The sequence below is a fragment of the Lissotriton helveticus genome, chromosome 8 (assembly GCF_964261635.1).
Source record: "Lissotriton helveticus chromosome 8, aLisHel1.1, whole genome shotgun sequence".
NCBI classification, from domain to species: domain Eukaryota; kingdom Metazoa; phylum Chordata; class Amphibia; order Caudata; family Salamandridae; genus Lissotriton; species Lissotriton helveticus.
Window position 1 is genome coordinate 32,767,813 of NC_136069.1, and position 27,403 is coordinate 32,795,215.

General features: G+C 47.2%; 1 protein-coding gene across 2 annotated transcripts in view; it reads right to left on the reverse strand.

Moving 5' to 3' along the window:
- LOC144772278 (uncharacterized) overlaps positions 1-27,106 on the reverse strand; it is a 147,274-nt gene extending 120,168 nt beyond the window's left edge. Inside the window, exons 1-2 of one of the 2 annotated variants that reach the window (XM_078656510.1) lie at positions 26,972-27,106; positions 24,215-24,335 (exon numbers count right to left, since the gene is read on the reverse strand). The gene's annotated coding sequence lies outside the window, so the exon portion shown is untranslated. Of the gene's footprint in view, positions 1-24,208; positions 24,336-26,971 lie in introns of both variants that reach the window. The other variant, XM_078656509.1, reaches the window with a different exon arrangement.
- Positions 27,107-27,403: the final 297 nt, after the last annotated feature.

Genomic DNA, 27,403 nt, shown 5'->3' on the forward strand with positions numbered 1-27,403 from the left:
GTGGTTGAGATAGTCTGATCATGCGTAGTAGAGGGCCTTATCGGCGTGAGTGAGCAGCTTGAAGGCAATTCTCTAATTGATAGGGAGCCAGTGGAGTTGTTGGAGATGATGTGTCATGTGACTGGGGCAGGTATGTTGAGACCAATCTGGCTGCGGTGTTTTGGACTTTCTGTAACTCCCTGAGCTATTTCTTGGTGATTCTGGCATACAGTGCCTTGCCGTAGTCAAGTCTGTTGATGATGAGTGTGTGGGTGACCATCTTTCTGGATTCTGTGGGGAGCCATCTAAATGTCTTTCAAAGCTGGCTAAGTGTGTGTAAACAGGACAAAGATAGTGCGTTGATTTGGCTGGTCATTGAGAGCGAGGAGTCCAGTATGATGCCACGGTTGCGTGCGTAGTCCGTAGGGGTGGGAGAGGTTCCTAGTGCGGCGGGCCACCAGGAGTCGTCCCAGGCTGAGGGGGTGGGTCCCAGAAGGAGTACTTTGGTCTTGTCCGAGTTGAGCTTGAGGCAGCTGCCTTGCATCCAGGTAGCAACTGCCTTCATTCCGTTGTGAAAGTTTTGGCAGCTGTGGATTCGTTGGTGAGGGAGATGATCAGCTGGGTGTCCTTGGCATAGAAGACGATGTTGAGTCTGTGGCTTTTGATGATTGCTGTGAGGGGAGCCATGTAGATGTTGAAGAGGGTGGGGCTCAGGGAGGAGACCTAGGGAACTCTGCAGCTGATCTCTGTAGGTTCTGAGAGGAACAGGGGTAATCGGACTTTCTGTGTTCGGACGGTCAGGAAGGAGTAGATCCAGTCCAGTGCCTTGTCGTGGATGCCGGCATTGTAGAGCCTTGCGATTAGGGTGCAATGGGAGACTGTGTTGAAGGCGTTCAAGAGGTCCAGTTAGATGAGGGCGGCAGTTGTACCCCGTATGGGGAGGAAGCGAATGCCGTTGGTGGCAGCGAGGAGTGCGGTCTTGGTGCTGTGGTTGCTTCGGAAGCTGGACTGGGAGGTGTCCAGGACTTGGGCCTCTTCAATGAACTCAAACATTTGGATGTTGATGGCCTTCTGGATGACCTTGGCTGGGAGGGGGAGGAAGGAGATGGGTCTAAAGTTCTTGAGGTATCTCGGGTTGGTGGACGGTTTCTTCAGCACGGGGTTGATCTTGACGTGTTTCCAGTCGTCAGGGAAGGTGCCGGTTTCAATGGAGCAGTTGTTTTTCTGCAACAGTTTTATCTCGCTCCCGTCAGTGTTTATGGCAGCGCTGGGAGGCCTTCGCGTAGCTATGCGATATATAAGACCTCAGGAATAGAATAGCATGCAGTGGTATGCAAAACAGCCGCCGAAGGTTGATGCTTGGATTTTCTTCAACCCTTGCAGCAAACTAACTCTAAGGGCCAAGAACTGAAATTGGCACCATTTGGCAGGTTAGTTCAGGGGTTGCACATGAAGTCTTTGATGTCCCTGAGACTTCTTAACAGAATGCAAGCTGACACAAGCCCTTGGAGAACCTTGGCAAGTCCTTTCACTGCCCAAGACAGAATCAGCAAGCTTTAGGCCAGCACAACAAAGCAACAAACAGAGTGGAAGTTCCCCTTCCACAGCATCAAGCTATTTGTGGCAAAATCTCCACTTAGTCAGAAGCGTTCTGAAGTTATAGTGTCAAAGATCCAGTACCAGGAAAGTCTTTGTATTGCACATGATCCTGCCTTTCCCTGACCTGGCTCCAGATACACTACAGGGTTAAGAGACAGCTCTGTCTGAGGACAGGCACAGCCCTATTCAGGTGTCAGTGACAACTCCTCCCACCACTTTAGCTCAGGAAGATCCATCAGCATTGTGAAGGGTCATCAGGATATGCAGGGCACACCTCAGCTCCTTTGTGTAACTGTCTAAAGTGAATGCACAAGCAGCCTAACTGTCACCCTCCCTCAGGCAGGCAGAGGCACAGAATGGTAAAGCATGAAAATGCCCACTTTCTAAAAGTGGCATTTTCAAACATGCAATTTAAAAACCAACTGCACTATTAGACGTATTTTTAAATTGCGAGTTCATGGACCCCAAACTCCAAGTCTCTATCTCTTCCCAATTGGAAGTGACACTTATACAAGGTTACAAGGCAGCTCCAATGGTAACCTATGGGCGAGATGGTCCTTGCAATAGTGAAAAATACGATTAGCAGTATTTTACTATCAGGACATGTAAATCACACCAGTACACGTACTACTTTTTACATACACTGCACCCCGTCCATGGGGCTACCTTGGGCCTACCTCAGAGGGGCCTTACATGAAGTAAAAGGGAAGGTTTCAACAACATGGCAGTTTAACACTTCACTCACACACACTGCAGTGCAAGGGCTGAGACATGTCTGCAGGGCTACTTATGTGGTTGGCACAATAAGTGCTGCAGGCCCTCTAGTAGCATTTGAATTACGGGCCCTTGGCACACCTAGGACACAGGAGGAGTGCAGGAGGCTTCCCTGTAGTCCCTTGAGGGTACGTAGAACTGAATTGCAGCTACCTGGTTTGTCGTGGACAGTTGGGAATGAAGACTCAGGATCAGTGATAAACAGGAGCACATACACACTGCCTGACCTTAAGATGGCCTTCGTGTGACATTATTACCTCCAGGGGTCTTCAATTAGAGGCATTACTACTAGACGCTTATTGTTAATCCCCATCCCTTTTCAGCCATATAGCCTTGGGTGGACTCTGACAGGAGGGCGCTGAAGCCGGGGGGATAGGTGCGGAGCACACTGAATGCAATCTGACGCCTCAGGTAGCTCCCACTGCATCCGGGGGCGGGGCTCCCTGGGTGTGATGAGAGCCGAATCCCACAGGTGGTGAAATGTCCAGGAGAAAGCAGCAGAAGCCCCAGCAGGTCATCTCTGACTGCGAGACTCCACCGGCTCCGAGTATGGCACTTCAGATGCCACCTATCAAGTTCAGGCAAGAGCCGCGCCGTGACCGGCGCCCATGATGGAACTTTTTAACGATGCCCCCCAGGCAGAATCTAGAACCCTCTGTATGTACTGCGGTGCCCAAGCAACCTTTGGCCGATGACCGGTGGAGCTGCCCTATGCAGCTAAGAGGAGTTTGGCTTGGGTTCACCCCTCGGCTGTCACCTACCCAGCCGGACGTCAGGCACTGTTTTTCCTCATCCCCAGTTGTATTTCTCACCCCCTCCACCCTATGTTTATGCTATGCTTTTGTAACTCATGTAACTATTCTCCAGCACCTATTTGGCCGTCACCTACACAGCTGGTCTCCTGACATTCTTTTCCTCGTCTCCCCCTATGTGTCTCCTTCCCTCCCCCTCCTCGTCCCTCTTTTGATCCTTTGATTCAAACTGATGTAGCTATATAGCCCGTAACTCGCTGATTCAACGGATGTAAATTACGAAACTGTTTGTACCTACCACGGAACCTGAGCAACCTTGGCGGATGCCCGGTGGAGCTGTCCTATGCAGCTATAGAGGAGTCTGGGCCCTTGACCGTCACCTACCCAGCCTGACATCTGACATTGTTTTACTCGTCTCCCCGTTATGTGTCTCCTTCTCTCCCCCTTCAATGGAACGATGACGACGACCCCTGGGTGGATACCAAATCTGTTTGTACCTACAGCGGAGACCGAGCAACCTTGGCCGATGCCCGGTGGAGCTGTCATATGCAGCTATAGAGGAGTCTGGCCCCTTGGCCGTCACCTACCCAGCCAGTCATCTGACATTGTTTTCCTCTTCTCCCCGTTCGTGTCTCCTTCACTCCCCTGATTCTTTGATTCAAACGGTTGTAACTATGTAACCTGTAACTCACTGATTCTACTGATATAACTATGTATCCTGTAACTTGCTGATCCTCATGTAAAGCGCCCTGATACCTCCGGGTCTAGGCAGCGCTATATAAAACTTTGCAAATAAATAAATAAACTCAAATATGCCAATCATGGGTAAACCAATCACCAATACATTTTATACAGAGAGCATATGCACTTTAGCACTTAGCAGTGGTAAAGTGCCCAGAGTCCCAAAGCCAACAAAAACAGGCCAGAAAAAAGTAGGACGAAGGCAAAACGTTTGGGGATAACCCTGCAAAAGGGCCAGGTCCAAGTATAATGATGTAGCCCTTGCATGTATATTTGTTGTGCTCATACTTTTACAGCAGGTGTGCAAATACTGGTTGTGTGTTTTGTCAAATCAATTGACAAGCAGAGAATTAGTAGCTACAGCCCAGATTCGTAAATGTCTTGCAGTGTCCTTGGCACAGTCTTTAAGAGGGGATTAACAGCACAAACGAGTATTCTTCGTTCTAGAATTAGCTGATAGCTGCATTACTGGTCGTGTCCTTTCACATTGTATGACTTGAAGCTCATTTCGCGACTACACCATGAGGAGGAGCTATTTCACTTTAATTACAATTTTTGAAACAAAAGATAAACACTGACCACACTATCCTAGGGGCATTATCCACTTATCTATGCCTTCTATTGTACCCTGTGAACAACACGTTATACACAAATCTCTGCATGACAAGTATGGTCACCATGGATGCAAGTGTGTAGGCCCCAGACCAGGGTAAGCAATTCTAACTTTATAAACAAGAAAGTAACCACTTTAGACCTCTTTGAGAATGAATGGCTTGTAATAGTGCAAACACTAGACCTCAGGAGAGTCTATGGCCATAATGATGAAGGAAGCCACACATGTAGGCATGCCACTTCACAATATAAATGAAAACCAGGAGCCAACTCGGAAAGCTACAATGCCAGCATTAGAGCTGTGCTCAATAAAGCACCTGCACTGTGTGGAGCAGTCAGAGCCACAGCACAATGACACACCAGAGACAGACGCAGATACGGAGTCTCCAGGCAGAGCCTCAAAAATGGAAAAAGAATCTGCAAATGCTACAGGCGGCCATGAGAGAAGAAGGTGGAACAGTGACTATGAATGCATCGACCAGCAAGAGTCGGAGGCAGGACTCTAGTAAAAGTATGGATCTCAATTCTTGCAAAGAATTTGTACATGACATACAGAAATCACTGGATTGTGAAGGGCTGTGTGAACCTGGAATACAAAAAGTAAGTATATTTCAATGTTGTACTTTTTTTTTTTAAGAACAGATTTTATTTGCCAAATGACAAATATAGCGCAGAGCACTGTAACCCAGCAACTCATGCATGTAGAATGAACATTAAATTGACTTTGACAATTTCAATAGCAAAATAGGACAACTTAAGAGCAATACATTTGAAATATTAACAGAAATTAAAATAAAACCCCAGAACCCACCCCCCATCGCACTCACACCTACCCCAGAGCAGCACCACAAGAGAACAATCTACCCAGACATGATACACCAGTATCCAAGGGGTGATATTGCATGTCGACTAGAATGGGAGGGAAGCCAAGTCTAGCTCTAGGCCACGGTAGTCCGCCCATCGCCTCCAGATTTTATAATGTTTAAGCGGGCACCCCTGGCCATGAAGATGGAGATCTCCAGACCCATACAGAAATCCATGCCATTTTTCCACACAGATAGCGAGGGCGGCCTTGAACCTTCCAGGCTCTGGCGATATCCCTTTTGGTCAAAGTGAACCCTAATAACATAATTTATTTATTTATTTATCTAGCGATTTATAGAGCGCCTGGTGACCCGGAGGCATCCCCGCGCTGTAGCATTTGTGGAGACCAGAGGGGAGAGGGGACTTTATTTTGGGAACAGCAGCGTTTTCAATTTTTTCCGGAAAAGGAGATGGCGTTTGTATATGTTGCCTCCTATATCATCCATAACATGCAGCAGGACCAGCTTCGGGGAGCTGGGGAGGTCCCAAACCAGTCCCTCAGAGAGGCAAGACAGAACCACCCGCCAAAATTGTGCTAATGTGGAGCAGAGGAAAGACAGTATGTAGCAAAGTACCCTCTTCATGTTGGCATCGAAGACACACACTTGCGAGGCCACCACTACCGCCCTCCAGAGCTGACCCTAGTGAAATAGATCCGGTGGAGATACTTTAAACTGGATAAGGCGAAGGCTTATGGCAATTGCTGACCCCCGCGGGGAGGCCAAGGCCTCCACCTCCAGCGGGCCTCTGGTCTCCCTACCAGGCCTCCCTAAGGCGCTGCTGTGTGGGGGAGCTGTGTGTGACCAGGGACTGATAAATCTTGGAGATCTTGTGGTCATGGAGATCCCCCATAAATACCTTAGCCTTTATGGGACTAAACTCAGCCAGGGACCCTAACCCCTCGATTTATGGACTAATGGCATGTGGGAACTGTAAATAATGGTAGAATTGGGTTTTAGTCCTTCTGTAAATCCAGAAAAGACTTCAGCCTCGAAAACCAGACATTGCAGCTAGTTGCGTCAGTCGCCCATTATACCAAAGAGGAGTGTCCCGGGTCATCTTGTTCCACCACCCAGTCTTCCGCAACGCCTGTCAAAGTTCAAAGTTTCAAAGTTTATTTATTATGTTTTGGCTCTCACTGAGGGCCACATAAAGAAATTAAACATACCAAAATACTGTAATAACAAATAAGAAAGCAGATATATAAGCATACATAATTAACAATAAATAAACAGAATACTACAGTTATCAGCTTTAAAGTGAATCATGGCGACATTTCAGTAATCTCAATAAATATTTAAGAATCCTTTAAAAAATTTAAAAATTCTACAACAAAATAATTCATTGGGAGGGCAGTAAAGTGCATGAATAAACAATTTAGCATTTAAGATTCCCAATTGTAGACAAATAGGTTTAATCCACTTAACTCGCAAAGAACGTAAAGCAGGGCAAACAAACAAAACGTGGTTACGATCTTGAACAGCGACATCACAAAGGTTACATATCGTGGGACTCCCGTGCCATTTTGCTAAAAGTATATTAAGTGGGAGTAGGTCATGACGTAGAAGATACCATAACCTACGTACTCCATGAGGAATATTCCAGCTCAAATATTGCTGGGCCAGCTTGGGGGTATATGTTTCTAGGAGAGGTTTCCTGGCACATAATCTGGGTTGCGCAAGAGTATCCAGCTTAAAACATAACTCCCATGAAGCTCTTTTTAATAAATTTTTAAGTTCAGAGGAATTGAGTGAGAATAGGGTACTCTCATCCAACTCCAGCAAGGCCACAGCTTTCCTAAAATTTTTTAGTAAAGAGGAAAAATCATTAAGATTACCCAGTAACTCCTTTTTAACAAGCTCTCTTAGAGTACCAGGTTTTCCTCTAGCCAAGCATGCTACCCATCTTACTAGGGCCACCAGTCCCTGTGTCCAACAGCTTCGGAGCCCAAATTCTAGTCTGCATGACGAGGTAGAACATGCATTACTAAATGATGTAATTTTTCGAAGGACCCGTCCTTCCATTTTTTGAAGGAATCCCCAATGTTTCAGCCCCACTAGTTCTATTCCATATAAAAGAGTAGCTGGGACTTTGGCTTTAAAAACTTCCAAAAAAAGTGAGAAGTGTCTCTTCCCAGTAGTATTATATAACGAACATAGCCCCATTCCATGAGACAATGCTTTACGGGAATTATGTTCGATATGGGGAGTCTCACTAAGATTCGCTGATATTATTTTGCCTAAAAAAGGGTAAGTTTTAACAACATCGAGTCTTTGCCCCCCTATTGACCACTTATAATTGCTCGATCTGCATTTTCTCTTACCAAAAATACACATAATTTTACTTTTTGATGTGTTAATTTTCATATGGTGTGCTACAGCAAATTCATTCAATGCAGACAGGCGATTAGATAAACCCTTCGGGGTCAAATCCAAAACAAGAATATCGTCTGCATACATTAAAATAGATATAGCAGCTCCTCCAATTTTCGGTGCCACTCCTTCACACGATGAAATAAAAATTGGAAGGTCAGCCATATATAAGGAAAATAATATCGGTGCCAATATGCATCCTTGTTTAAGGCCATTTTGGGAGGGAATTAATGAAGTAAGACCCTCTTCACCACCTTGTAGCACTTTACACCATGTGTTCGTATGTAGAGAACGAACCAATGCAAGTAAGTATCCTGGCATTCCCAATGCCGCCAATTTTCTCCACAGCGATGGACGATCCACTTTGTCAAACGCCGTGGAGAAATCAATAAATGCGGCATATAGGCCACCACCACGAATGCATACATACTTGTCACTGATCACCTGCAACATTGTCAGATTATCGAGCGTTCCATGTTCTTCACGGAACCCAGTTTGTTCCATTGGTAAAATCTTATTAGTTTCTGCCCATTCCACAATAAGCATTAAAACACATTTCGCGAAGATTTTTCCTATGGCATCTAGCAAAGCTATTAGACGGTAATTAGATGGCAACTCCCGATCCCCCTTTTTAAATATGGGGATTAATATACTACCCCTCCAGGATTCAGGAACAGTTCTTGTCATGAAGCAGGCCTGAAATATAGGGAGAAGAATCCTACTCCAAGTAGCGATATCCTGTTTGATGATTGTCATGGGGAGTTCGTCTGGACCCATGGCTCCGGTAGAGCGCATACTCTTTATTACCGTAGCTATTGTTTTTTCTGTAGGGAGATTACTATTTTGAATATCATTTATTTCCACCAAACCTATATCCTCCATTACCTCAGTTGGAGCATATAGCGCAGTTACAAATAGTGTCCAAACTTTTTCACTGATGGCAATAGGACGGGGTGTTACTACAGTACCACAACCTTTCCTTATTATAGACCAGAATTCTCTGGATCGATTAAAGGTTATTGCTTCCCTCAAATTAATCCACAGTAGATCTTCCTTTTCTCTTTTCAATTTGAGTCTCAATCTAGCTCTTCTACGCTTTAATAATGCTAATAGAGACTCATTTTCCTCTGTTCTATTGAGATATTGTTTCCTGATTAATGCATTTATCTCCCTATTCAGGAAAAATAGAGGACTCGGTGAGAAGTGTGGCCTATTAGCAGATCGCTTTTTCTTAGCGAATCCAATAACTTTTTTAATAAGGTTTTCAAATTGTAAGAATTCTATACCCTCCCACTGTTCAAGTTCCAGTAAAGTATGGGCCAGGAGGCTTTGTATATCCTTCATGGTAGTAGGTCCCCAAAAGCATCTACCCGACCTACAATCAATAGAGAGATCTTTATGCTTTAAGGACCAAGAGTTGTTTTCAGAAGGGGTTAGCGAAAGAGCCAATTTAATTATTTTGTGATCACTCAGAATAGAATGAGTGATCACCATATCCATAATCAAATGGAATGACTCAAAATCCGTAATGGCGTAGTCCAAAATAGACTCACCCCTGTATGAGCCATGTGTATACTGGGCAGGACTATCCGAGGGCATTCTACCATTAATAATAAGCCCTTCTAGGAGGCTTAGTTCCTCCAAGAGAATCTTACCTCTTTTATTAGATTTTATTTTAGGAGGCCAAGCCATTTGAGGTATATTATACATTTCTTCCTTAGACTTATTTCTAAACTTAACTAGGGTAGAGTTAGATAGTTTACTATTTAGATCTCCAACCATTAATATATAAGGGGGATGTTCAACATCCAATAGCTTTGCTACATAGGAAAACATTCGCTTCATAACTACATTAAAACATTCCTCAGGGGGAATGTATGCGTTTAAAATAACAAATGAGGACCGCGCTCCAACTTTGCCCAGATTAGTGAAGGTTATAGATTGAAAGAGATTGCTAGTATCAGAATAATGTGTATATTGCCATTGGAGAGAGGTGGATAACAAACAAGCAATTCCACCTTTCGCATGGCCTTTTTTTGAAGGTTTTGCAGGCGCCTCTAAAACAAAAAACTCTTTCCCTACATAGGGGAGACTTTTACACCACGTTTCCTGCAGGCATATTACATCAACATTTAGAGTATTTAGAAAGTCAAACTTCTCAGGGGAATTGAACATACCAGCAGCATTCCAGGAGACAATTTTTAAATTCTTGTTAAAGATGTTGGAAAAGTCGTGGGGTGTTCGCGGAATTACTAGATAAAGCCCCCGGTAACCAATTCCACATCTGATTGTCTTCTAATTGAGGAGCGTCTGTATTTTCAGGCAATGGCAGGGCCTGAGATACCATTCTTTTGCCCTTTGAGACCCAGATTTTTAGATCTTTATTACCAAGGTAATGATCATCCTGTATAGTTACTGGATTAATTATACTATCTCTATTGGCAATAGATAATGCCCTGTTGTAATGGGGCAATACGTCAATTCCTCTGCATTGGAAAAATTCCGCCTGTTGTAGAACAAGATTAGTAATTATTTTTGAATAGAAAATTACTCTTGTTCGTTGTCCAATACTGGATTTTATTGGAAAAACCAGGTCAATATCGTTTGACAAAATCAATTTTAAATTATTAGTCTCTTTGAAGCAATTAAGGAGCCAAGATCTATTCATTTTTACGTCTTGGTCAAACAACGGAAGGAAATCCAATATTAGTGTATCCACACAATGCACTACACCTTTTACTGGTTGAATATCTAAGCTACTAGCACTGATTGGTTGAGGCCGGAAAGTGGATGCAGTTGGATTTAGTACTTTTACCACTTGCAGCGGAATCCCCATACCCTCAGCCGGCATAAGTAAGGATTCTGGCGCTTGTAGCACATGAGGTGAAATCACCACCTTTGTACTGCTCCTAACCATATTATCCTTCAATGAGACATTAATTGCATCGCTCACCACCTTAGTATTGGTGGCATTCAACAGTGGATTTTCCCCATTACCTGACTCCTCTCTTGCATCAAGACTTATGTTTTGAAAAATAATTTGCCTTGGCCTTTTCTTCTTATATTTACGTAGTAACTTCCTATTTTTTCCTTTTGTTTTTTCTTTTCTAGTTTTAATCTGAGCCGGCAATCCATCCCTGCCCTTTTTTTCATGAGTAAAGATAGGAAAAAGATCATTTTCGATCGTTTGCACCACCTCTACCAAGCTATCATCTTTGACAATAAGCTTTGACAATTTACTCTGTTCAGAGACAGATAAGGCAGGGGTCTTAAGGGGTATGTGGATGTCTGCCTTAACGTTTAACTTCATAGGAATATTGCCCTGCATAGAATTAGTACAGTTTGATGGAGTCCGAACTGCAGGTTTGGTAGGGGATAATATAATGTTTTCAACTACAGGTTCAGAGGGGGGTAATGAAACATTAGCAGCCTTTTTAGTCAACATTTCCTTCAATATCTCAGACACAGATGATAAAATACAATCTGAACTCACAGCAAATTTACCAAGGAGCAACAATATAGAAGACAGTATTTGTTCAAGCGCTATTAGAGATTCAGAGATTGGTTTCTCATTTTTTGGGTAGCTAGATTGAACAAAGGAACAAATCCCAGATAAGTTTAATTGGGGAGACTTCAATTCACTGTGCGTTAAGAAATCCTCTTGAGATTTGTTTGATGGAGTGCTGCTATATAGAAGCATTCCAGATGGAGTTGCTCTAATTGGAGTTTTGCTGTCCATAGCCTGGGCAAAGGGTTTCTTATCCAGGTATCGATCACAAAGTTCGAGATCGATACTAGTGGAGATGGATGTAGCAGCAAAGTCTTCACCTTCCTTTTCTCTTTCAATGAAAGTATTATGATCATGAGCCGAGGAGTTAATTTCCATCATTTGAGGGATAGAAGATTGATTTAGTTCAGTCAGCTCGACAGTGTTTAAATCCGTTACTAACTTGGTTTGTGGTTGTGAATGAGGCGATAGACCAAAGTTTACAATTATTGGGTCTCTTACGAGTTTATTTCCAGATTTTTCCCATATATGTTCCAGCTGCATCTGGCCTTTCACTAACACACTACTTTCTGATTTTTTCCTCAGGCGTGCAGATTCAGATATGACATCTACTTTATCTCTTAACACTTTCCCGGATCGTAGTTTCTTTGTAGACATAATACTTCTTTAAGGGATAGACCTTATGCTTAATGAGCAGTCAGAGAATCACAACACACAATTTATAAAATAAAAGTACTAGAATACCGGAAGAAGCCAATAGTTCACTATAGCAGATAACAGAGTTGATTGTCAGCAGATAATCCGTATGCTTATATTAGAATAATTGCTGCAATTTCAAAGCAGCAGAGAAGCGCAAACAACGTAAACTATAAAACTAGAATAACAGGGCCCAGCCCGGCCTACCTCGGCCACTGAGGGCCACAGAGGGCCCGCCCTTTGCCCGGGCTTCGCTCCGGGCGTCCCGCGAGACGGGGGTGACTGTTGATTTATGCGCCTCCTGGCGCGCAACTGACGCGAGTAGCGTCGCGAAGGCTCTTGGGGGATGTAGTCTTTATCCCCACCGCGCTCCACTCGGCGGCCTCACCCAGGGATGTGTAAAGGGTCGGGCGGCGGGAGGCGGGAGGTCAGGAAACACAGGAGCTACTGCAGGCAGCAAAGGAAGTCTATTCAGCGGTCAGCAGCAAGGATTACCGCGTCAGGAGACACCCACTCGACCGGGGTGACTGTTGATTTATGCGCCTCCTGGCGCGCAACTGACGCGAGTAGCGTCGCGAAGGCTCTTGGGGGATGTAGTCTTTATCCCCACCGCGCTCCACTCGGCGGCCTCACCCAGGGATGTGTAAAGGGTCGGGCGGCGGGAGGCGGGAGGTCAGGAAACACAGGAGCTACTGCAGGCAGCAAAGGAAGTCTATTCAGCGGTCAGCAGCAAGGATTACCGCGTCAGGAGACACCTGTCACCATATTTGGAAGATACGTTTTGTGGCAGGTGGCAAGGAGTTGCGTAGCGGTGCGGAGTAGAGTATAGTGTGTAAGGTATGATCTCCCATGCATTGCCTCTCGACCGCGTAAGCTGGGTCAGACCTGTCCCCATATCACCACTCATTGAGAACAAGCAGATGTGAGGCCATATAATAGGACAGGATATCAGAGGTTGCCAGTCCCCCACAGTATGTGGGCTGGAAGCAAGTCTGCAGGGCCACCCTCTCCATTCCACCAACCCATAGAAACTGTCCCATGGCTGTATTAACCTGTCTGAACCATCCGGGAGGAATCAGATAGGGATGGTTTTGCAGCTAATAAAGGAAGCCTGGAAGCGATACCATCTTAAAGATGGCCAATCGGTCATATATTGACACAGGCATATGGAACCAGATTTTAAGATCCTCGCGCACACGATCCCATACAGGGGCTAAATTCCTTTCCCAAGAGGTGACTGGCGAATCCGATAAAATCACTCCCAGATACTTCAACCCCCCCAGAGGCCACCTGAACGGAGGAGGCCCAGGAACCGGGGCCCGCCACTCCCCCAAGGACCCACAGAGTAGATTTACGAGGGTTCATGTATAAACCAGAGGTCTCCCCGAAGATCTGCATAATGCACAGTAAACGTGGTCCTGTCTTATCTATATTTGTAAGAAAAAAATGAGTACATCATCAGCGTACAGGGCAATACGATACGATCGATCGACCCGTCGCCCACTCAAGACCAATCCCTTGGGGCGTCAGTCCGCACCCAGGACGCTAAGGGTTCCTTTGCTAATGCAAATAGGTAGTGGGACAGTGGGCAATAGAGAACTTGGAGGAGACCGAGCCCGCCACCCGTACGGACGCAGTCAGGTCTGTATAGAGTAGGGTCAGGTAGGACAAGAAGCATGGTCCAAAATGTAATCTACGGAGAAGTGCGAATAGGTATACCCAACTAAGTGAGTCAAAAGCCCTATCCATGTCCGCAAGTAATAGCGCAGCTCGCTCCCCCAGCCCCTGGACAGTCGCCACTGCAACATGTGCGCGCCGAATATTGTGGCGGGTCGCCAGCTGGGGCATAAACCCGGCCTGGTCGGGATGAACCAATGATGTAATATGGAACGGAGGCGATTGGTCAGCGCCTTAGCCAGAACCGTGGCCTCTACATTAAGAAGAGATATAGGGCGGTACGAAGTGTGCTGATCTGGAGGTCTACCAGTCTTGTGGAACACAACAATCTCCGTGTGTCTCCAATCACGAGGCAGACGACCCTGCTCCTTGGCCTCCTCTACCACTCTACAAAAGTGGGGCCCCAGCTGCAGAAAATATTGTTTAAAAAATTCACATGGGAGACCATTTGGTCCCGGGGCCTTTCCAGGTTGCATCGCGCCCATTTCCTCTTCCGTGAGCGGGAGATCCAGCTCCTCACTAACTGCGTCAGAAAGGTCATTTGGTGGCAGGTCATCGAGAAAGCGACCAACTACAGCTGCAGGAAGGCATTCCCTGGGGGCATAAAGGTCTGCATAGTACATGGCAAAGCTTTCAGCAATAGTGGAGGTGACTGTGCGAGAAGACCCATCCAGGCCCAAAATGCCCGGCAGGGCCTGGGAGTAGAACGACCTCTGGCATAACCTATACAGTAACTTGCTGGACTTCTCTCCCCACTGGTAAATCCTACTGCAGGTCGCCAGCCACGCCTGCTGGGCTTCGTCTAGAAGAAGATGGGCATATTCCTGCTGCGTCAACAGGAGTTGGCGGCGAGACTGCTGATCCACACTATCTCTACAACTCAAATTGCTTCACCTCCGCCTGTATGATAGACTCCCTACGCAATCTACGAGCTGCTGCGCAAAAAGAAAGGTCTATCCACTGGCGCTTGGGCTTCATTGCCTTCCAAAGGCAGTCAGCCTCCTCTACCGTCCCTACGTTCGATGACCAAATATTGGTCAATGGCACCTTCTATATGATCTCTATAATCTTCTCTCTGAAGGTTCCGCGCCGAGAGACGCCACCGAAACGGCTGCTGTGCCCAGCCCACACGTAACGTGAGAGTGATCGGCGAGTCGTCCGAGAGTCCACGCGGAACAATATCGGCAGGAATCACTCTGTTATCTATTGCCCGTGGGACAAAGATATAATCAAGGTGGGAGAAGGAGTCATGGACGGCCGACAGGTATGTATAGCCCTGCGCCGTCCCATGTAGGCATCGCCAAGGGTCCACCCAATCCAGACCCGCCACCAGTGAATGTAACTTATTATACCGACCTGCCTCCAATGGGCCCCCAGGTCGCCAACGATCCCTTACCAGGTCTTGCACGTCATTCCAATCCCCCCCTCCAACAGCCAGTCTATCAGGCATGTCTGTCCACAGGGTCATGAGTTTTTTCCACCGTTCCCCAAGAACGGGGCGGGGGGGCATATACACATCCCAGTCAGTTGGATTCAGTCCCTATCGTCCCCTGAAGAAATAAATATCTACCCTGCGTGTCCCTCGACGTCTTCATGTGTGTGTATGGAACCCGCCTATGGATCAGGATAGCAACTCCCCGGGACCCACTCACAAATCCAGAGTGAAGTACATGAATGCAACTAAAGCGTTAAAAGCATAGTGCCTTAGTGCCCAAAAGATGCATTTCTTGCAGCATGAGGACGTCTGTATGCGTTCGCTTCGCCTGTTTGAGTATAGCGCCTCGCTTGATTTGGTCTAGCGCCCCCCTTGACATTCCAATTCATTATTTGAAGGGTCCCAGAGGGATCCAGATTATCACCAGAAGACCCCGCCATACGAAGGTTCGAAGAACAAATGTGGTCTAGACAAAATTATGTGGTCTGGATAAAGCGACTCTGAAGCAATGTAGGTAAGTGCGAACAAACAACAAAACCCCCTTCCCCCCCAAACATCCACCCCCCACCCTATACCTTAAAAACGATGACGTATCTATTGCGGCGAGCGTGAGTTGCAGATACCAGCAGGAAGTCACTCCCCCGCCCGCCAATGGATCCCCAACTTACAGCCCATTGTCAGCTGGCCCTTTCACTGTCAACTGATGTGTTGCGGGGATATCTGCCCTCAATTGTGCTTCCCCGGTCAGGGCAAACATATCAAAAAACTATTGGAATAAAGCGCCGCCCAAGATTAGTCTGATGAGGTAGGCAGTCGCTGGGCTGAAGCAGCTCGGGATGAGGTGCCACACGACTGAGACCTTCATCTGGACCTGGAGCGTCTGTTCCCCTTCCCTCTCTGCATAGGTTGTTTCCGCACCATCTCGCTCGACGAGGAATCAGAGTCCCTCCGGGGTGGTATGTGTGGGCAACGACGCACTGTCTCATCGGTCCATTGGAAGACCTCTTCCGGCGAGTCGAAAAAATGGGTGCGGGATCGATAAACCACCCACAGTCTGGCTGGGTAGAGTAGGGCATAGGGAAGTTTGAGCTCCCGGAGATGGGCCTTCGCCGCCATAAAAGACTGCCGTGGTTGCTGGACCAGTTTAGTACAGTTGGGGAAAATTAGGATACGTGCATTGTCAAACAGCAGTGGTTCCTTGGCCCTAGCCTGTTTCAGAATAACGTCCCGGTCATGGTAATTGAGTAGTTAGGCGATAACAGGTCTTGGGCGTGCACCGGGGGTGGTTTCTGGATCAGTGCCCCGTGGGCGCGCTCCACCATGAAACAAGTAGACAGTGACCCCCTGAGAGAGCCAACTCTCAAGCCACTAGGTGAGGAACCACTCCATGCCACCCTACTCGCACTCCCCCAGGAATCCAACGAAGCGAAGGCCCTCCCTTCAGCGTCTTCTAGCCGGGATGCCAGCCCTCGTTGGATCAACTCCTAGGAGGCTACTCGCTTCTGCAGGGTATCAACCACGTCTTCCACCCCAGAGACCCTCGACTCGGTCTCCGTAACCCGTGCCACCACGTTGCGTAAATCTTGGTGTAGCAACATGACGTTGAATCCAACCGCCCCAATCTTGGCATTCAGGGCATCTCTCGACTGGGTGATGGTGGCCATGAGGGCGGCATTGTCACGCACATCACTAGGTGTCCCCCCCTGACGCCACTGCAGAGGCCCCAAGGCCCGTGAACTTGTCTCTTGTACTTTGCTTGGATGATCCCCACACCCAGCCGGTCCCTCGTCATGGCAAGTTCGACACGTCCCAGTGGCAAAAAGTGTTGTGCCCGCCCCTTGCACAGCGTAGTCCGGATATTGTGGGACCCCAAAATGCCACTAGGCGATAGCTCTACTGTTACATGGATTCAACCCAAATGCAAGAGGCTGGTGTCCATCAGGGGGGTTATCTCCAGTCGGTCTGGCCGCCGATCACGGGGTTGGCAATAGGATGAGGAGAAGGGGACCTCAGGAACCCCACACAACCAAAGGCCACATATAATAGGAACACAACTCACCGGGCCCGCTCAAATCTAAGAGTCCCCTACAAGCGCCGCTCCCAGCCGAGAGCGCGGGGGGCCCCACTATAATCCCTCAAAAGCCTCCACGCAGTGTATAGATGGCGTCACTGCAGCCTTGACGGTGTACCCGGGGACCTTATGGCGAGCTCGCTCGGCCCGGCCGACCGCCGAGCCAGCCGCTCCACAGAGGAGGAAGGAGGTATGTGTGTTGTTCAGTCTCTCACCGGGACCCCAAGACAGCACAGGAGGCGCCCGGCCCAAACTCCATAGGCAGGGTTCCAAATATGATCCCAAAATGCAGCTGGCCCCCAACACAGGACCTTGGGTGGAGGAGGGGAGATAGGCCTGAGAGGCCCGGCCCCAGGCGGACCACAGATTCTTGCCCGTATATTACCCGCTGCTCCCTCAAGTAGGTGGCAGATGACGCCTCCCCCGCGGCTCGACACAGCCGCTGATCATTGGCACACAGTTCCCAAGGGGAGGGGGTAGCAGGAGGGCACACTCCTGTCACTAGGAAAAGCCATCCAGGGGGGCCACCACTCCTGAGATCTTCCAACCGGGGCCCACGCGGCCCGATAGACCGCCGGTGTGAGCCCATCTTGCCACAGGGGGAAGGGAGCGCACAGCAGGACCTCAGACCCGGGCGAGCAGCTATCACTGGCTCTCGATCAATCCCAGTGCAGCGTTGTTCAGCCCCCGGCCCAGCTGCGCACACCCACGGTGCTTCCCCTCACGACCCGATATGGCCGCCGACCAACTACACTCACCGCACTTCAGCGGGCAAGGGGTGGCAGCACTTCGTCCACGGCGTGCCCGAGGCAGGTCCCGGAGCATCCACCACGTCCCAGATGGCTCCGGGGCAATCCACACAGCCGAGGCAGCATACCAGCTTGCGGCTCTAGCAAGGCCCAGAGCAGTCTGGCGCTCCGGCCTCCGCCGCAGGCCACCTGTTCCCAGCGAAGACAGGCCTGATCCAAGGCCTCCGTTGGTGGCACCCACTCAAAGCCTCAGAGCGACCGGGAACTCGGAAGGAATGAAAATCTTCGGTTCACGATGCCTTCAGAGCACAGTCTGGGCGTAGAAGTGGACCGGGGAAGCAGGAAGTGTAGGATTTTAAAGCGGGCTGGACGGAGCTCTCCTAGCACATGTCCACCATGATGGCTCGCTAGGCCACGCCCCTCAATCTTGTACATTTAAGGACATTTAAATCAATGGTGATGAGGAGGGTAGGTAGGAAAAGACTGATGTCTGTTTTTACCTGCAAAGACCGGTACCATGGGTGGATGAAGCCGATTGCATGACTATGAAAGTTCAACACCCATTGCCACGATGATCAAACCTCTTCTACTCAAGACAGAAAAACATTCCATATGTCATAAAATTGCAGCTGTAAGTAAACAGATGCAATCGTAAAATTGTGTCTTGCACTCTTCAGACTGTGCTAGCAACAACCACAAAAATGTGCCTAAAGGCAGGGTGTGACCATTGTGATGGGTGTGAAATTAGCAACTTCAGTCAACTGAATCAGGACTGTCTTGTGGATGGATGCGGATTATCATGAAAAATTCAAACAAAACCTATTTTACAAGTTCCATCCCTTTACAATTATAGCAGTGGTCAGAGTTTTATACTGATAAGAGAGTTTTCCAGTTCAAAAAGTAAGCTTTAATATTTTCCCACTTTGTATGTATGCTGTATTACACCACACAAATGCAAAGTTTGAAAAATATGGAGAAATTAAAACTATTCTCCCCTGTTAAGTCTGCCTCAAGGAAGTATAATGTTTTGGTGTAAATATTTCTCTAAAACTGCTACTAGAGTAGATTGTGTGTCAACCCCATGGGTGGTTGCATGAAACACCAAAGGAAATGATGGACGGAGTGTTGACAATACAAGCACTCACCCCCAGTCAACTGATCTGGGTTTATGCTCAGACGTGAGTCCCTTGCTCACTTTGCCCATGGATTCAAGCAAGCCCGGCTGAAGACCGCTGCAATGCTAGAAACCGGTCCTGGGAAGCTTGTTTCCGGTCCAGGAAAGGCATGGCCTGGCAGTTCGGGCTGGACTGTACCCATGAGGCACAGGGTCAGACTGATTTGCATATGGTCATGTCTGAACTGGGGTGGCAGAGTGGGCTAAAGAATGGTGATGGATTAAACCCAGATCAGTTGAGTGGGGGTGAGTGCTTCTATTGTCCACACTCCGTCCATCATTTCCTTTGGTTTTGCTTTGTTCGCCATAAGTTGGCAGGGTATGCTCAGACGTGAGTCCCTGGCTCACTTTGCCACTGGATTCAAGCAAGCCCGGCTGAAGACGGCTGCAATGCCAGAAACCAGTCCTGGGAAGCTTGTTTCCGGTCCAGGGAAGTCATGGCTTGACAGTTCGGGCTGGACTGTTTCCATGAGGCACAGGGTCAGACTGATTTGCATATGGCCATGTCTGAACTGGGGTGGCAGAGTGGGCTAAAGAATGGTGATGGATTAAACCCAGATCAGTTGACTGGGGGTGAGTGCTTGTATTGTCAACGCTCCGTCCATCATTTCCTTTGGTTTTGGTTGCATGAAACCCCAGAGTTACCACCCGTGGAGCAACCAGTGGAAGCAAAGTAGCGCATAGTGCTACTTTACATCACTTCGACTAAATTTTCAATGAAAATCCTGATTTGCTTTAGAAAGTATAAACCACCAAAATGCCTTGTGCCAGGTTTGCATAATGCAACCAGGTTGCAATGTTATCCTTTGGGATGGAAAGCAAATACAGCATTCAGCTAGAGTACAGTGACATACAAGACCAATCTACTGGACTTAAGGTGAGTATGGGGCAATGTCCAAGGCAGCAGCAGCAGGGCACCTCCAGCGGCACTAGGGCGACCAGGTGTAGCGGTGCATACAGTGTTGTGTATCCAATTTCAGTCTATGAGAATTGGTCTGCAAGAAAAGAGGCTGCAGGTTTGGACTGGGAGGCCAGTCGGGCTGAACCAACAAGGGGGTTCGGGCCTCACACTGCTCAGGAACATGGGGATACCTTTGGTCCTCTTCTCCACGAGTGGAGAGGTGTCCTTAGACGTGGGGTTTTGTCACTGGGAGAGATTGAGGTAGAGGAGGGCCTGCAAACAGAGGCTGCAGGCGGCGAAGAGAAGTCCACAGCGGAGAAACCCAAGGTGAGCTTCGACGCTGGAGGGCACCATTGGCCCACTTCATCTCGGGCTAGATGCCTCGAGAGCAGTGGTGCTTTCAGGAGTCGGGTTTTTCACGGTCTTGGAACCTCACAGGTCTTTCTTGGAACCTACAAGGTGCAGGGGTGCAGCTCTGCTGTTCCACTGGAGTTTCTGGTTCTTGGGCGAAGTACTGGCAGTTCTCCCAGGCTTTGGAGACACAGCAGCTGCTGAACAAGTCGTCTTTTGGTGAAATCCTCAAAGTAAGCAGACAGGCTGGCAGGGTTGGTGCCAAGTCAGTTGCTAGATCTTCTGTTCTTGCTTCTTGTGACCCTTCACGTCTGTCTTCTTTGAGGGCGGCAGTTTCTCATTTCCTGAACTCTATAATGTGATGCACTAAGCAATTTTGCACATAATGCTTTGGATTATATGGAGTGGGATAGACTGCTCTCTCTTGAACTTTACAATTTTATGTACCGAGTGATGTTGCCCCTCAGCTTATCACCCCACCTATCCCAAAGCCCCTCATAGTCTCTGAAATTTGTTATGAGCTCCAGACCATATCTCAAAGCGATGTTCAAGAACCTTCATTTTGGAAAGTAGGAATCACTTCAGACCACAAATATTGAAGAATGATTCACTTTGTTATTAAGGCAATTATAAGTAATTGTTTCTTATGCAGCTGTTCTATTTTGACATCGGGGGAATACCCCAAAACCAAAGTCTGGGCATCCATTGGATGTTCAGTCTCTAATGTATGGTGGCCACACTCCTGAATCTCAACACAAAACAGATTTATTTTTGGGCAGCCCCAGGAAACATGTGCGCAGTGCCCCCTCCAGATTCCCCCCGCCATTGTGCGCATTAAACATTGTGACACCTGGGGGTTAATGTTGTGCAATTAAGCTGGGGTTCTATAGAGCAACCATTTTGTATAGAATTGCTTTCGATGGAAATTCATCCTCTTCATTAAAGGAAACTTGAACAAATTGATCTTGTTCCAGGTTTCTACCGACATCTGTAGGCCCTCTTTGAACGGACTCATATCCCAAGCCTTAAAGAATATCTCATTACCCTGTTTTTGTCTTAAGATAGTGACCCAGCACCTAAAGGATCTGCGTGTTCTAGTCCGGTTAGATCTTTAATCACATCCAATCCTGTCAAAATTCTTCTAGGATCCAGTTCAAACGTCTTATCTGAATAAAGGGTCATTGCATAATTATTTTATGGTGGCTAATAGGCGGTTCAACTTCAGTCCAATCTTTTCAGGAGTCTAGACTTAGATACTTAGTCTAATAAAGGTTGACACCCAATCTGTACATCCAACAAGAGAGTAACTTCAACGGCAGCGGGAAATACCATAATGCTTTAACAGTTGTTCTGTCCAAATTAATCCGGGAGACTTAAAGTACCTGCTCTGACAGCAATGTGCAAAACTAACAAAGTACTATTCTTTTAAATCTTGAAGGGGGAGGCCACTTTTTTTTAACTGGCCTATATATTTTATCTACTTCCAAACTAGGCGTTTCATTAGCCATATGAAGGCTGAGAACATTACCTCCTTTTTCTTAAAAATGTCATCTGAAGCGTACAGGGGATTGCAGCAAAAAGAAAATTGCACACATGTAAAATCGACTTCTGAATGAAATCAACACGGTCCAATATCGATAAGGGTAGGTTGGCCCATCTTGTGAATAGCACCTTAATTTGACTAATTTAAAGGGAGTAATTCAGTTCATATAGATCATTATTGTTCTCCGTAACATATATTCCAAAATAACGCTTACGCCTGGAATTAACAAGAGAATGGAATTCTTTAAGTAAAATGTCAACTGCACTGTTACATAATAATGGGAAACTACGTTGAATTCCAGATGCACGCAGCCTGCTGAACATTCCGAGCACAGCATCCACGTAGAGACAAATGACCCCCAGCTGACAATCCACTGCCTAAGTTACTGCCTGATGAACATTCCAAGCACAGAATCCACATAGAGACAAATGACCCCCAGCTGAAAATCCACCGCCTAAGTAGCTGCCTGATTAACATTCCAAGCACCGAATCCACACAGAGACAAATGACCCCCAGCTGGAAATCCACCGCCTAAGAATCTGCCAGATGAACATCCCAAGCACAGCATCCACATAGAGACAAAGGACCCCATCTGACAATCCACTGCCTAAGTAGCTGCCTGATGAACTTTCAGAGCACGGCATCCATATAGAGACGAAGGACCCTCAGCTCACAATCCACTGCCTAAGTAGCTACCTGATTCCTTGCAGACTTGGAATTGCCAAAGTGAAAGCAAAGACCAGCACCAAATATTCTGTGACCTGGCTGATGGAGTGTACGTGCTGTTTAGGAGACCAGAACTGGTGGCATGAAATGGCTGTCGCATATAAAAGATGTATAGGTGCACCTCAGGTTAGGCTTTTAACATTGGGCCTCTTGTTGATTTAAGTGTGGGTTCAATACGATTTTTGGGATTCATTATGCCTGGCTAACAGCGTGGATAGTGAAGGAGAGCATCATATTTTTTGAGTATGGGGAACTGAAAGAGGAAAGTATGGCAATTTAGAAAATAAATAGCTTTTGTGTACCTCAAAGGGCTTCTGAGCTGTGGAGTCATTTGTTGGCAATTAACTCTTGGCCTGGCCTTGCAGTAAGAAAAGTACATGTGTGTCCAGGCAATGTAAACCATTTGTAGTATGCTCAGGGTCTGAAATATGTAGGCATTAGTCTCAGTATTAATGAAAATGTCTATATATTGGTTTCATGGTTTTTGCGTGTCAAGAGTAAAACAAACCCAAAACTAGCCTCCAGCTTGAGGGTTAAACATGTGCTAGTTTTTCAACATGTGGTTTTAATTATGTCTTTCTAGTACGCTTGAGAGTAAACTATAGTGTTGTATGTTTGGTTACAGAGAGCTAACAGACCAATGTATGATTTAGCAGTTTTGGACATTACGGAAAAAAAAGCGATCATCAACCCTAACGTGGATGGGAGTACTTACCTAAGGAGGAGGAGTCTCAACAATGCTGAAAGTAGACAAAGACTTGCATAGGAAGAAGAGAGGAAAATGTAGAACCAGCATAAAGACTGACAAACAGGGAAAGAAGGAAAAATTAGAAGACAGAAAAAACAAACAATACAGAGGAATGAGATGGAGAGGAAAAACCAACAAAAGACTATAAAAGGTTCTCTCATGCTGGCAATCTTTGGTCCCCAGACCTGGGAAGCGGAGGACCACCAACAAGGAGTCGACTCACAAGAGGGTACCCTGCTGCAGAGTGAACACGGTGAAGAGCTATGGCACATATGTCAGCCAGGTGGAATCTAAACTGAGGAGCTCTGTTAGAGGTAGGACCACCAACAAGGAGTCGACTCACGGACGTGGAAAAAATGCTGCACAGGGAACACGATGACGAGCTCCAGCACAAATGTCAGCCAGGAGGAATCGAAACTGAGGAGCTCTGTTAGAGGGAGGAGCACCACGAAGCAAAGACGCAGACCTAGAAATACAGGTAAACGACAGAGATGGGAGCCTGCACTTCACCTGGAAACACAGTGGTTCTGATGAGGACTGTGGCTGACCAGGTGCTTGACAGAGGTAGTTAGGGGAAGGAACGGGTAGGAAGAGTACAGGCATAGAGGCTAGTGTGGAGTCCAAGGAGGACAACCAAAGTCAAAACCATGACAATCGTGCATATGATACTAAAATCTCATTAGCTTCTTGTCTTCTAGAAGCAAGTCTTTATGGCCAAACTAAGTGCCTTACTCTTGTGATGGGTATGAAAGTGTGAAGGGCTAAGATACATAGAAAAGGGAGAAAAAAGGAGAAATAAACAGAAAGAAATTCAAGCAGACCAAAGAAAGCAGAACAGGTTGGAAAAGATATAGTTGGGAAGAACAGCAATGGATCCATCGGCTCTCCAATAATTGAGATTTTCATTTATTTGACATATGTTAAAAGGACACTTACCTTTACCTTTAATCTGAGGACATTGGCGGTGGAGCCTCAGCCACTCTCTGGAGCGAAGAATGAGTCTGCAGGGCCAAATCGTATGGAAAGTAGAAGAAAGAATCCTATGAGATCTTTGAATTTGAGCCTGTATGATAAATGGAGAACAATAAAACATTTAATTACTCAGAAAGCCTTGTAAATGACCCAGGTTACTGTATTAAAACAAACAAAACAGAGACCGAGAAATGAATATGCAGAGTTCCTCAGCCTCACCCTTTTCAACATGTACATGACACTACTCGCCAACATCATCCTCGTCATTTCCTACTCCAATCACACACAAGTCATCTTCTCCCTGACGGACAAAACAACCACCATCAGAACCAACTTCACAAACTGCATGACCTTGATAGCAGACTGGATGCGAACCAACTGCCTGCAGCTCAACTCTGACAAGACAGAAGTACTGGTCTTTGACATCAAGACCTCCCCAATGTACTCCATCTGGTAGCCATCAAAGATAGAACCAAACCCTGCACCCACAGACCACGCAAGTAATCTATGATCACCCTATTCAGCATGGTGGCTCAAGTCAAAGCAATGTGCACCTAATGCTTCCACTGCCTACTCATGTTGCGAAAAAATCTTCAAATGGATGTCTCAAAACACATGGAGCAGTATTACAATAAGTGCCCCGGGTGCACAACGGGCGTTTGCGCCCGCTTTGCCCGCCCCTGGGGCACTATGGTATTATAGAAGGGGGTGTAGATGCTTGTGTGTCCCCTCCTATAATACCGATAGCGCTAGCACACTTAAAGCGCCAGCGCTACCTTCAGAGGGTGTTTCCTCATTTCTATAGGTGCTTGCCCTATGCAAATGAGGGAATTCCTTTGACTGCGCCCGCGCCGTATTACAGAAGCGGGCCCAAGAGGTGCACTGACAGTGCGCCATTTAAAAGGTGGCGCACTGACAGCAGCCCTCTGCAGTGGCTAAAGGTAGTCCTGTGGACCCCCAGACATCCCCGTGGAGGCGGGTGCTGTCACTGACTGCACCCACTTGCAAGGGGAGCTCTAGTCCCTTGTAAAAGTGCACGGCGGTGCCGCCTGCACTGTGAAAACACGGAGCAGCTGCTCCGTATTTACACATGAATGCGCTGCCCCAAGGGCAGTGCGCGGTCGCGGCTGACCCCAGGGCAGCGCAAACAACATAATAGGGCGCATTGTGAGTGTTTGCGTCTGACGCACCTTTTAAAAGGTGCGTCGGGCGCAAACAATCACAATGCATAACACGGCCCCCGCTCGGATCGTCGCTCAAGTGCCCATCTCCCATAGGCTGGACAACTGCAACACCAGAATCTCCAAACAACTTCTACGAAGACTCCAGACCCTCCAAAATACAGCTGCAAGACTCCTATTTGAGCTCCCATGTTGCACCCACATCACACCACACCTAACCTTAGGAAGCGTCACTGGCTCCCCATTCCCAAGCGCAGTCAATTTAGACTTCATACACACAAAGCCCTACACAACATCGTACCGGAATACCAGAACACCAACAACACTTTCAACAACCACCCAGACACCTACGTTCTGCCTCACTCTCACACTTCTCGGCATTAGCAAAAGCAAAACTGGAGGTCGCTCATTCTCCTACATTGCACCCAAGACATGGAACAACCTCCCTCGTCACATCAGAGCCTCCTCTTTCCTTCTTGAGCTGCAAACCTGGCTCTTTGTATAACAAGAACTTTGGGGACACAAACCTACACACGTGCCCAAGCACCTGGATTCCCTCTTGTGTGACAACCCACATTTCACACCCTCTTTTTGCCGAAAAATCCTCTGTTCCATGCACTGTCTGTGTGTTTCAGCAGTGTTTGTGTGTGTGAATGTGTTTAAGAGTGTCTGTGCTTATGTGTGTGTGTGCCTTTCTGTCTTTGAATCTGGCTTAGTCTATCTGTTTCTGCATCTATCTCAGACCCCTGGGGCTGTTAAGACAAGAGCACTCTAGGCTTTGGACTCGAGGCAAGTAATAGTGTTTAACTTTTTTGATGAAGGGTGTTTGTGGCCTACATCTAGTCGAGATAATGTTTATTTAGACCATTGGTCTTCAAACAACATAAAACAATCACTTTTTATACAACTTTAATATCATAAATAATGTTATCAATCGTTATAAAAACAGAAAATCCTTTAAAAAGTAGAGCAAATGTTTTTTTATAACACTTCATTGCACATACCCCATATTATATACGAGTTATAATCACATCACTTCTTTACTTACTTAATAATAGGATAAATAGCTTTAAAATTTCTGTAAAAGTTATCCTATCAAAAAAATGTCTGCCAGAATCAAGCTAAGATCCTACCCCCTTCACATTATTCCTTATTTCCATCATAGCTTGCCACTGTTCATCTCACTGCTCCGTATAGAACTTTGTTACTGCTGAGGACAGGAGAGGAGGGAGGGGAGGGAGGGGAGAGGTGAAGGGTCCTCTGCCCGGGGGGGGGGGGGGGGGGGGGGAATGTCTTGAATGGGGGGGCCGCCATGGCTTGAAGGGGAGGGGGGAGTGAAGGTGGGGTGAAGGGTCCTCAGCCCAGGGGGGGGGGGGGTCATGGCTTGAGGGGGGCCGGGGGTGAGGGGTCCTCAGCCCGGGGGGGGCATGCCTTGAAGGGGGGGGGGGGTGGCGGGTCCTCAGCCCAGGGGGGGGTCATGGTTTGAAGGGGGGTGCAGAGTTCAGGTTGTCTGAAGCGAGGGGGAGGGGTGGTCTGTAAACTCTACCTGTGCAGACCCCTGCTCAGAGCCCTCTCCCCCTCAATCCGAGGCCGGGGGTGACGTCCGGGGTCACAGGGTGAAGGTCGCCGCACAGACCGAGGATCCTTCCACCCCTGCAGCTGCTGGAGCCGAGGAAGAGGCCGGAAGTGACGGGTTTCACTGCTGGTGCTGTCTCTGCCCTCGCTGCCCCGGCAGAGGAAATCACATGTCTGCCGGGCTGGAGCTGAGAGTAACTGAAAGAGAAAACGGACTAAACTTAGTGCAATAATAAAGCCTGAAGGTGTGGGTTTTATTTTACTGTTAGTAATGAGATCGGGTGAAGATCACCTAAAGTTTCTTTTTCAAATAGCAGCCAAGTTTTAGATTGATGTTTCTTTGTTTGTTTGTTTGTTTACATTATATATATATATATATATATATATATATATATATATATAT